The 12,551-nt window shown below is 44.0% G+C and overlaps 1 pseudogene across 2 annotated transcripts; it reads right to left on the bottom strand.

Moving 5' to 3' along the window:
- Positions 1–3,859: 3,859 nt before the first annotated feature.
- On the bottom strand, positions 3,860–11,647 carry LOC149372794 (very long chain fatty acid elongase AAEL008004 pseudogene; annotated as a pseudogene). 2 transcript variants are annotated; one of them, XR_016292620.1, is made up of 2 exons: positions 11,371–11,647; positions 3,860–5,029 (listed from the first exon to the last, which is right to left on the bottom strand). The product of XR_016292620.1 is annotated as a very long chain fatty acid elongase AAEL008004 pseudogene, transcript variant X1 (transcript). The 2 variants fall into 2 exon arrangements; XR_016292621.1 differs by lacking the exon at positions 11,371–11,647 and adding an exon at positions 5,524–5,593.
- Between the last annotated feature and the right edge of the window lie 904 nt (positions 11,648–12,551).

Raw genomic sequence — 12,551 nt, 5'->3', positions numbered from 1 at the left:
ATTTTAATTTTCTGAGCTATTTGCCTGTTTCATTTGTATTTTGAGCCTTGATGTGAGCATTGTACAGAATATGTTCGTTTTTTCTTTATATTTCTGTACAATCCACCCCTCATGTAATGCCCCTTTTTGGGGTCCTTGAGATACTAAAATAAATAAATAAATAAACCCGTAGAACATCGAATTGGGCGAAATAAGGCAGCGGCTTACACGGTGAACATACAAAGTAGGGGACTACTTGACGCATCACAGACGAAAAAGCTTTCCATTTCTACATCAAAAATCACATCTTGCCCTTTGAGAGCCCGAAAACGGACGTTCCAGAAAATGTGCAGAGGCTTTCGGAAGAAAAGGGGGGGGGGGGGGGGGGGCGCCATTAAACAGCAGTAATGTTGCAAGTTCGAATTATCTGCAGCTGCTACTTAGATCACAAAGTCGACTGCTGCATTTAGATGCTCCTTCCTGAAGTGAAAGAGCTTCTAGCTTGTTAATTTAGTTTGTTTTGAAACTTTCCTGGAAAACCGCTTACAGGACGGCGGAAGTCGCTTGAAGAGCTATCTCAAGTGAAGGAAGTCTTCTTGAAATGGGACGATATGTTAATCGCAGCTATCACGAGGAAAAAAATTTGGAAAGGATCCATCGGATATACTTGGGGCTAAATAAGTGCAAATAAAGGCAAAGGCACAATCTTCTGGAAAGGAATCAATTTCAAAACGAACTATCGCGCTGGCATGCTCTGCACGCAAGATGTGCGCGTCAGAAAGCCACAAGAATCTTCGAACTTGTGCCAGGCGTCTGATAAGCCGCTGGCGTCATGTCGATATCCGTATTTATATTCATGGTGGGTGTCATGCCTGTGCGTCTGCTGTGCATAATGTAATTTTCTCAGAAGTAAAGTTGCTCAGTAGCACTTTTCGAGCCACGTGCGTCCTTCACCTGGTCGTACAGCTTCAGTCTTACCACTTCCAGCTCCAGTTTCGAATGGCTTAGTCGAAAAAGGCTTTCAAGTGTTTCAGAGTATTTAAAAAAAAAAGAGCGGAAACAAACGAAGAATGTTATCTATGTCTTTTTTCCTACAGGCTTACTGCTATAGAATCCGGACCATTACCTGGCGAGTCGGTGCAAGGAAGAAGGCTATACGAAGAACGTTGGTAGGAGTGTGGTATGATCGGTCGTTCGAGCTGACAACTCGCCCACGAACTCAGCCAGTTACTCAGGTTTTGCGCTAACACGTATTTATCTTACGGTTTCTGCCTCTACGAGGAGACGCTTGGCACTGATATGGAAGCACTGATAACGCTTATCACGCGAAATCTAGTAATGAAAGCTTTGGAAGAAAGAGTAGTGACCAATTTCAGCACGGCACCAAATGTTATTTTACCGGGGCGTGGGCAACTGTTTTTTTATTGTGAATAATTTAGACGTACCACGCTTCTTGGACAGCCTGAACGCCCAAAATGCTCATATGCAGTTCCCCATCCCTACTCTGATCTCACTGGAATAGACAAGAGCTTGTACATTCTACCTCCACATTTTATCTCTGAACGCCGCGATCATAAATTGAAAGTTCTTGTACCGCGATGTCGAACTGATGTGTTTCGTAGTTCTTTTTTTCCTCATACTTCTTCACATTGGAATAGGCTTCCCAAGAGCATAGAACAATGTAAAACGGATAAACATTTTCACTATTTCCTGGCGGCCAATCTGTCTTAGAAGCGTTCCACCCTTTCAGAACTTGTTTTCTCGGACCGCCATTTCAGTGATGCGTTACTACCTTATTTTAGACAAATGTGCCTTATTGTTTATTTTCAATATTTGTGACATGCTCATTTTAGGTATATGTTTACTGTTATTTTCCCCCCTGCTATAACGCCCCTGGGCGCTGCAGGTACTTGTATAAATAAATAAAAACTTGAGGAAGACAGCGTGGTGCCTTTCTTGGATATACTGGCTCACCGGGATGAGAGAACTTTTTCCTTTTCACTCTAGAGAATGGCTACACCTACGGGTCGCTACCTCAAGTCAATTTCTAGTCATCCGGTCGGCGGCAAGGCGTTCGTAGGGTCGTCCTCTGTAAGACGCGCCGTACGCGTCTGCTCAGATGGCGATGCACTGAAAACGAACTACGAACGATCCACCGTGAGGTAACCTTTGACGGCTACCCCAGTCGTTTCTTTTGCAAAACTGAGAAGCGCATGCATTTGTAGCTATCCCTTACGTTTTGGGAATCACGTTGGCCCTATTGTGCGTAGTTTAGAAATGCGACACCAGCATTGCCCGCAGCCCGACCAGCGAGCTCCGGAACGAGCTCAAGACCGTGAAAAACAAGTTGCCGATTGAAGCGTTCCTGGGAGTCGTTTATAAGATGCCGTGCATTGACTGCGATGAACCTTACGTTCGGGAAAAAGAAAATTTTCTAGGCAACTCAGAGCACCAACATTAGGCTAACGATAATAATAATGCGAACATGTTCAAGAACATAAAAGATTGACTGGGACATCACCAATATCGTAACGAAGGTAAACAACGTGTGTTCCCGGCGGCGGCTAGAATCGCCACACTTGTTGTTGGGCTAGTTGGTAATACATATTTCTGAAGAAACCAGCGCACAAAACACAACGGACAAGAAAAAGGTGGTACACTCCTGTGTACCACCTTGTGGCGCTCCTGTCCGTCGTGTACCACCTTTTTCTTGTCCGTTGTGTTTTGTGCGCTGGTTTCTTCAGAAATAGAATCGCCAGAAATCCAGTCGACACCAGCTACGATGAATCGAACAGAACAGATTATGATCAACTGTTTACCCACGCTCAGTACCTCAGGTGCGCGTAAAAAATTGACGATGTCTTGTCCTCCTCAGTGGACAAGGAACCTATATGCGGTTCCGAAAGATGAAGCATCAGACGCGGATACCTCATCAAACTTCGTCACTTACTGTGATGGGCAATTAGGCTAAAGGCCTCCGTGGGTCACTGAAGTGGTGGTCCGAACAAATTTTGACCACAAGATGCATGCACGTGGGAAATAACTGCTATAAACCTGCGAACATCGCTGTTACTCCTTGGACGGCTCATAACAGTCAGTAAAGCAGAAGCAGTCATAAAACTATGCTCCCCGGTGGACAACAGTGGACATTTTTGGCAGGTTTCTTAGAGACTCCAACGTCATCGTCAGTACTACCTAAGTTCACGTCCTTTTCTTGTCTCGTCCGTATGGTACTGCGCTGTAGTCCGCAGTAAAACTAGATTATTAAACATCATCCTGAGGCTCACTGCTGCTACTAGCACGCAAATAAAGTATTTGGAAGCCCAAAAAAATAACGACATCGAGGTCGTTGGCAAGAGGGTGCGCGTATCTGAGAGCTTGACATTCTCATTAAGAAAATTTGAAAAGGTTCGAACTTCTTAGTTTTTAAACTAAATAGGTGGTGGCCTAAAGGGCCAGGAGATGTGGTAGTTTTAAAATAGCGCGCGATAGTATTGCGCCTATGCTCGATGGGAACGGTAAAGAAATAGTCAAGCGGTGTAATGAAAAATTGAAGTCAACTGTATTACGCAGAAATATCAAGTCATGATGGCATATTTATGCGTGTTATTATAGGGTTAAACAGCTAAATATTTTATGCGGCGAAGGTAAGAAGTGGAGTAGGTTGTCTCTATGGTGCACAACTCATAATTGCTTAAAGCGACGAATTCAAAAGCTGCTCTGACATGTACTGCTTGTCTTGCGTAGTTTTCGTCTCCTCATATTTTGGTAAACGCGGCATGTCGATAAGGAAACAAGCAAGACGCTTACGTCGCCAGAGACGGACAAAGAATAGCTTGTTAAATAACGGCGAACAGCACTAAAGAAACGCTTCAGAACATACTTTTTAGTTGCCTTTTATGATACGCAATTTTATACACACGATGAAGTTGGTAGCACTCACGTCACACTACGCTTTTGTCGTCAAAAATGGTGGCGTGATAATAAAGACAAGCCTAACAACACGACTGCTCTTCCCATATACCTATATACGCTTCTGTAATCTTTCAGTCTTTCAGAGGTGAACACAGCACAAAACTGCACCAGTTAGACCGCATCTATAAGAGAGTCTTTCACACCATCCATCGCCTAAGCGAGACCTGAGTGTTAGTCCTGTTTGCCATTTGCCACACTGTGAGAGTTCTCCTTGGCCGCTGCTTGCTCCGACTGAAGCTTTGGCATCCCTCGCCTCTTGATGTACGAGTGTATGTAGAAGTTGATGAAGAGGCACATGACGAGAAAAGTCTGGGCGTTCGCGATCCAGATCAGGTACCGGGGAAAGCCGCAATTGACGAAAAGCGGGATGGCCATGTGACTCATGAACACAACGTTCTGAATGATCTGAATGCGTGTGAGGTACTTCTTCCACCAGAGGTACTTCTGCACGCCGGGGCCCAAGGCGGCCAGGAAGTAGTAGGTGTACATGACCGTGTGGACGCCAGCGTTGATGGCCAAGCCGAGCGCCGGCTGTCCCTCTGGAGCGAACAACACCCAGAACCAGGCGTTCACTGAGACAATCACGTGATGAATGACGTGCAGGTGCGTGATCTGGTTGAACTTCTTGCGAAGTACAAAGAACACTGTGTCCAAGAAGTCGGCGTACCGCACCGCGACGTACCACCAGCCCGTGCGGTAGTAGTACGCCAGCTCTTCGTCCATCTGGCCCGTAACGCCCTGGCACCAGAGGCTGTACCGCCGGCGAGGGTAGTACGCGTGGAACACAACGATGTAACAGAATCGGGCGTTGAGCAGAACCATGGCCAGGTTGTAGAGGCGCACGATGTTTATGATCTGAAAGGGTTCCCTGTTTTTCATCCAGCGCGGGCCCAGAACCTTGACGAAGTAGACGTAAAAAATGACGAGGGGAAACACAAACAGGGGGTTCATCACTAAAGGATAGTCTCGAGTTCTGGGGTCTCCCATCTGCTGGATCTGGCTGGCCAGAGTGAGCGGGTTTAAGCTGAGTGCAGTCGCAGTCATTTTTCCTCGCTTTTAGGCGGTCAGGAACAAACTGTAAAAGAAGGTTAAAAATGCAGTTCAGGTTTTTGCACCAACTCGTATACAGTTTCAAAGTTACAACACTGTCCGGACAAGACCATCTTTTGTTATTGTGGTTGCCCGTATGTACACATAGAAGACAAGAAAAAAACAGCAACTCACAAACGCGTTCATTCTAGTTTCTTGTTATTGCTGTTCTTTCGTTTGCTCGCTCGTTCGTTCGTTCGCTCACTCACCAGCCCAGTGTCATCAATTTTACGTTACGCATATGTCGATTACATCCATGCTTTATGCACATATTTCCAACGGACGCTGCACGGGGGTTCGCGACACCCAATGGTGCGACACCAATCGACAAACAGCACTTTGTTCGGTCGATATAACATTGCGAGTGGAAGAAACAAGAAGCAAGTGTGTCGCAGGAAATGGAATCACTGAGGTGATTAAGCAGCATCCATAATCTCGATAAGGCACAAATTCTTTTTTTCAAATAAAAAAAAACTCTACCTTGGTTACGATGTGGAAAGTATAGTTTAGTATACTTCAAAAACCGCATCAGTGCTTTTCTGAGTCTTCCTACGCCACCTGCGTGTATCCTGCGTGTAGTAGGAGTAAGGTCTCAACGTAGGATAGCCGAGAGAAGACTAAATGGTCAGTATTCTTGACATGTACGCCGCTCCTAAGTGACTTTTCAGTAGGCGTCGTCTTCGAGTGTCGCACTTGTCGCTGTCACACCCCGCTTAGGGCAATGTCTTTGTTACGCAGGTTTTTAACTGCATGTCATGACACTCGAATCCACGCATAAGCATCCAGAAGAAGTTTCATGTTCTGGCTGCCGCTGTGGTTAGGGGCAGATCCTTCACTGTCCACGCATACATTGTGTGCCGTGCCCTATCGTTCAGCTTAGCGCAACAAACCAGCTATGTCACAATCTACATTTCAGAAATCAACTTCCAGTTGTGCTTTGTCTAGCAGTTCCATTATTGAAATTGATAATTTCTTTACTGGCGACGAAATTTTGTTCGGCAAGCACAGCTATAAGTGCTTTAAAAGTAATTCATGATAATTTCTGTGTTAACCTCAGGTAAGTCGAATTCTAGACTGACAAAAAAAAAGTCCTACGGGACTTCTGGCCACAGAGGAATACGACGTTACACCAACGAAAATAAAATGGTATTTCATTCCTTGAAGGCAATATTTGCCGAAGAAACCCGAAAATTGCATTCTTAAACACCCAAATAAGCCCGCCGAATTTTCAAGAAATAAAATCGGAAAGTCTAACCGCTACGTATATTCAATGGTTTAGAAGATAAAAAGGATATAATCCTTTTTGTTCTAAATTGTGCGGCTTGTATGGCATCCTCTTTTCATTACAGCCCCATAAGTCTGGAGGAGGTGGCATGTGAAGTAAAGGCTGATAATGAATTCCGCCGTTTGCAGCGTTAGGTGGCGTGCTGTTACCCGCTAACGGTGATGGGCAGGCAGTTATGCAGTGTCATCTTAGTCGTAGCGTTCGGTGCAACCTTTGGTAGAAATACTCAAATAAGAGTCATAGCGGCGAGGTTAGCCTCACTGGAGCGACTCTTACCCAAAATTTCAACTTACCTAGCTGGAAAAGTGAAGCATTCAGCTGCGTACAGGCAACGAAAAATATCATGCGCCCGATCTGAAAGGATTCAGAAACACGCCTTTCTTAGGCTGCTGAAATAGCCAATTGAAACTTTCTGAGCAATCTGTTTCGAGAAATATTTGCATGCCGCACGTTCAGCTCTATATGAGGAAGTGAAGACCAGGCTGAGGAATCTTCTCACGGCTGAACACCGGCTAATCAAGTGTCGCGGATTAGTTTCCAGCGGATTAGTTTAAAAAAAGAAATCGTGCCTCTACTGGAAAATGTGGCTTCGATGCGGAAGGATTCCGGTAAATTTGCAGGAGTCGTTATATATTCAGAGTGTGATCCCCGTCGATAATTCAGTCGCGATATATGCAGAGTGTGATCCTCAGGCACTGTAATCGGAATACACACCTGGCTTGTCCAAGCCGTTGTCAAAACGAAAACACGCATGCAGACATGCGACTTTAGAATATGCCGTGGGAATGCCTTTTTATTCACAGGAGTTGAACTTTCCTGTTTCAGAGACTGGTCCCTTAATGCATGTTTGTAGCAGCTAGATTTTTTGTTTCTTGTTTTTTTTTCTTTAAACACGAAGGGTGCTTTTCACTCGCAAAGAAAACATCGTCACTACGAATACACTTCCTCGTTTACTTTTGTTTGATCTCAGTGAGAGCTGAGATTGGTCTTGTTCATTTAGCTTCCCATTTGTTCATTTAGCTTCCCATGGAGCTTTTGGAATGCACGTGGTTTTCAACAATATGTCGTAAAGTCTTGAAATCTGTATCGTGTTGAAATAGACACGAAGGTTTTTCCCTCTCCCGAAGTGTGGAACTGTCAACGACTGCGGGACTGCACCCCACTCGAGGGCGCCCACTGCAAAGCCCGTGCGTACCGCGAAACCATAGATGGCACGTAGCACGCGCCCAGTGTGCGGTTCACATGTGCCTAAGGCGCACCTGGATTGCACGGCACGGTTCTTACTTCCATCAAGGTAACCTGAATTGCATTCGCCGAATATTCTGTCGCAGAATACAACAGTGAGCTCTAGCTAATTCAAAAATCTGCTTTATTCGCACTCACACTTTAACTCCGTCGCACCAAGGTTGTTTGAAAGAGCTCCTCTGATCTTAAACGCTGTGCAAGTCAAAAATACTCTTTTGTTCAGTTCTAGTTCCCATAATCTAAAGTTGACCAATAACCTTGACGTTCTGACAGCGCTTAAAACCAATTCCTGTACGCAACTCTGTATCCAGCTGTACAACGAAGTTTGAGTGAGGAACTTTCTCCAGAGTGAGCTGTGCCGCCGTCGACGTTGGTTTAGTAGGTTTTCGTGGCCAAAACTCCCTTGCGTGAAGACAATTTTCCGGCTGCATGAAGACAGTTTTTTCTAGTTAGGCTTGATCGAGCTATCGTCTATACTTAGGCTAAATGTTGGGCGGCATTTTAGTGAGCTTGTTTTGACCTTAGAGCATCAAGATTCGTATCGGCCGTTACATCCACCTCCTCCTTTCAACCACTTCGCAATGAAAGTCTTTGGACAATTTTCGGATTTCTAGTGTATAAATAAGACACTTTTCCTTTCCCCTTTAAAGGGATGTGCTGCTATTTTAAGCTTTAAAATACTGAATCACAGAATTTTACGGGATTGTCTTTCGAAACTAATCACACCCTCTCAGTCTGAACCCTTTAAAACTTCTTCTCATCTTGAGAGGTTTAAAAAGCGCAATTATTTCATTGAATAAATAAACAGAACAGAGCGTTTAAAATAACTGCATGCGAGCAAAAACCCAATGGGCAGCATGCCAGCATTGCACCTATTCCGAGCTGTTGATAGACCACACTCCAGAGAGCGTTTTATGAGGCACTGGCTATGAAGATCTAGAAGGCACCTAACCGAATTTCCCTGTCCGAGTTCCAAGGAATCTATTTCAGTGAGACTTCAGTAGCAGTAACCAGCGGTATTTCCAGTAATAATGCTTTTCAGTTCAATGAAACTCAAGAACAATCATTATCAGTATACCAATCCTCCTATAGTTTACACATCTCCCCCTCTTTTTGCGGTCACGCTTATTGAAGCCTTTCGATAACATTTTATACGGGCTTCACCAGGCTTGTAATCATCCTTTGGTAACATTTTAATAGCCTTTTAAACACTCTTCATTTGCCACTCTTGTCATTTATAAATTTCACTGACTGGATTACTGCTGAAGGAGCTTCTAGCAAAAATGGCTCTCAAGCTCTCGCAAAGAATATCTCATTCAGCTGATGAAGATTAGCATTAGAAATGTTTGAGACAGCTGTTTTTACCTGTTGACTATATATTAAAGGTACGTTATCTCGCTCGGGAAACTGAATTGTTCTTAATGTCCTGCTTTAAGAAAACCAAGGTAGAATAGAATGAATTGCTGTGCCCTAAATATAACAGCTGGTGACGCTTTTATTTTTTTGATGGTTTAATAGTATACACCTTACTAATATTTAATTTCTTGCATTTTTTAAACTTAGACAACGGCTCTGCAGCCGACGTCTACGGTTCAGTCAACGTTACCGGCGTTCACATTTCATAATTGGCTCGGACCCAGATATATTGGGGGCTCAGCCAGTCACAAACGACGAAGAAAAATGAGATGTAATTTAAAGAAAATCGATAAGTTAAAAGCGTCTCTTGGTTTATTGCTTTTTTTTTTTACTTTGAAAATGCCCTTGGTGGTTGCTCTTATTTTCGCATCTCCACACCACAATTAATGATCGCCCCTGTTACGTATTTAGATAATAAGACTTGTGTTAAGAAAGTATAGCCCGCAGAAACATTTTTGTTCAGGGAATGATATCTGAAATGACATCGTCGTGGGTAGGAAAGGTTAGAAACTATGCCTAAAGCGTGATATTATTCAGTCGCATCTTCGCTATGTAGTATGCAGTTACGGTGCGGAATCAAGTGCATACATTACGGACTCTGCTGCAACTCCCAACTTTAGTTGTATTCACAAGCACTAACTCCATACGTTGCCGGTTCATAAAGAACGATTAAAACGACAGCATGGCAAATAACGTATTATCGCTGAACTGCTGGCATCAGTAGGACTAGGACTTCTTGTTTTAAAAGGCTGTGGTGTATGTGTTATTTAAAATAACCTCCAGTATTCTTCGAAGAAGAATTATACTTATTACAGAATATGACTCCCTAGTCTTGATTAGCTTTCAACAAAAATTCCTTCTTGTCTGTTGAATATCGCCAAAACTGGCCGAAATTCTGTGCCTATATAGCCAAGTAGCTGTCACCTATCTGAATACTCCAAAAAAAAAGTAAGAAATCTGTTTTGGAAACCAAACTCTATAAAACGTTCAAAAATATTGGACAGACAAAAGAAACAACTGTCGAAAATGTTCAGCTTCCTACTCTTGTTTCGCTTATAACATAAAAAAAAACTTGTAGGCAACAGCTAAATACTTGTTTCGTTTAGAATACTTCACTCAGCCGTTAAAAAAATATTGCCCGAGCGTGCGGAACAACTGACTAGCATTGCTACCGTTTGAGTAGAATTGTTGCTGCTTACCTGAATATCTGCAAGGCATGTTCATTGCCGCTGGATATCGTAAAAACTAAACAAGTACGGACGTTTCTTTTTGAGAATGTCTCCGACATATTGATGTCCGCATTTTTAAAGCCCATCGAATCACCAAATTAGCCTTCTTTTGAGTACTAATGGCAGCACTGAAAGCATACACTGGTTGCTGATGGTGATCGCAGCTGTTTGAGCGATTTCTACAAGAGTAAAGAAAATAGAACGATGTCAGCTATGTTTGTGAATTCCCACTGATAAATCTTAGCTTTGGATTCCAGCACGCACCCATTCTTCTTTTTCAACTGAGTATAAAATATCGAGCCGTATTGGAGTGATTGCCATCAGTGCGAAAGCACTAATCCGGTTGTTCTGGCCCGAGGAAAATCGTCTGTTTGTCTCTGTATCGGTCCGAGACCAGTCTGGATCTCGCAAAACCCATCGGTGGCAGCACCCGTCATCTTACGCCATGCTTTCGCACTGTATACGAATTTTGAAAACATTCTTTCTCATTTTTTGATCATCCCTTTATCAGTTTAACTGCTCTGGACACTATTTCAAGTGGATAACAGTTAACGCCAGCTTTTATACGCACATTTCTGATACGCTAAGTTCTCAGTGCCTTTCTCAGTGCTTTCAGTGCTCAGTGCTCAGTGCCTCTTCCCAGTACCAAATGCTGGGCCCAGCAGGAAATTATTTAACCTGAATAATTTTGAGACTCCCATTTGCTCAGGAGTGAAGATCACTGTGCGCAAGGACAAATTTTGTGCGGTTGTCATACTATAACGTCCAACTGCAGTATCTATGGATACCATTCACGAGTCGACGCAGGTTACATCCACCAAATTTTTTTTTCCTTCTAGCTTTTTTTCAGAGCAGAGCGAAATTATACAGTTTACAGCTTCAGTACGGTTTACCGGTGCGCACCATTGCATTTTGCTTTCATTGCTTTTTTCACACCTTGGTTCTTCAGTATTTTACGAACGAACATATAGCCTAAAGTCTCCTCATGCTTCGGCTAAGGCGCGAATTTGTTTTAATTGCGTACGCACCTTTACTTCCAAGGAATGCAGCACCAATGCTTTTCTTCTAGCCTATGCGGCAACAAAGCTTTGCTTGTCAGCAAATTTAGCAATAACGAGAAAGTATGAATAGATAATTAGCCCACTAGCTCACCTTTGGCTATTAACGTCGACTGGAGCGCGGCTCGGTGCGACTGGAACTAGCAGAGATCAGTACTTCTTGTAGCTTTGTTGACGTTGCTGACTTCTTTTTCGGCTACGACGAGTTGCACTAGATAGAGAACGCGTTTTTCCGCATCAATAACTTGTCACCGCTATTAACACGCGCTGTCCAGGGTGCCTTTTTGTGGAGTTTTCTGCTAGTCGCCGTTCTAGGACACTGTTCTTGTGCATGCCTAATGCACGTGAACCGCTCTTCAACGACGCCTTCTAGCATGGGGTAGATGAGAGGAAAACGCGCGCGGCTTGGCCCATTATTAAACCCTGCGTCAGCTAGCTGCTTATTTTCTCTTTCCTTTTGTTTCGCTGAAGTAAAGGCTTGTTTGTCTCATACAATGGAGATCGCGCAGGGGCACCCCAGGCTTAATTCCACCAGCAAGGGGCGTGGATATAATTTCTTTGTCTGCATGCGAGGCGATTCAGTTTTTGTTTCCTCGCGGCTAGAAGCTCTTAATTCTTTCGTTTCCCTTGTTAACGTTATTTGTTTTTAGTTGTGGGCGTCTTCTGTCGTCATGAGCTTGCCTTCGCGCTTGGCAGCTGGACTGCGTACAGAAGACGGTGGCGAGGTGCGTACGACGCTGGGCATTCTACGCGAGCTGCTTGAGAAGGACGAAGGACACTTGAGCGCGTCACTCGAGGGATTTTGGGATTTTCATGAACGTTGCTGTCCTACATACAGCAGGTTCAGCTTCCTCGAACGCTCAAGTACCTGGGTGAGAAAACCACACTAGACACTTCACATGAAAAGAAATGTGAACACTAGATAAATATATCACATGAAATGTGAGAAAGAAAGCACTTGAAAAACAGGCCCCGTCTAATCACTCCTTCGTACGAAGTAACGTTTCGTGAAGTAGCGGGACTGAAAAAAAATATCTAGACTCTACTTGTTTCACAGATTCTGACATGCCTTATCGCCTAGGACTACAGTCATCGTGGCAATTCATCACCACCAGCCGCATCACCCACAACATGGCCGTTTATCCGCCATATGCCCGAACAGCGATTCATCTCAACCAAAAAATGTAAAGACTGCCATCGACTGGAACGACCTTCCCGCGGACGTCAGCCTTCACTCTAACCCCAGCCACTTCAAAACTGCCATCGAACGCCTTT

This window comes from Amblyomma mixtum, chromosome 1, assembly GCF_055824585.1.
Source record: "Amblyomma mixtum isolate Tamu chromosome 1, ASM5582458v1, whole genome shotgun sequence".
In the NCBI taxonomy this organism is placed as follows: Eukaryota; Metazoa; Arthropoda; class Arachnida; order Ixodida; family Ixodidae; genus Amblyomma; species Amblyomma mixtum.
The sequence above is the reverse complement of the archived record's forward strand: the minus strand, read 5'-3'. Positions and strand labels throughout refer to the sequence as shown.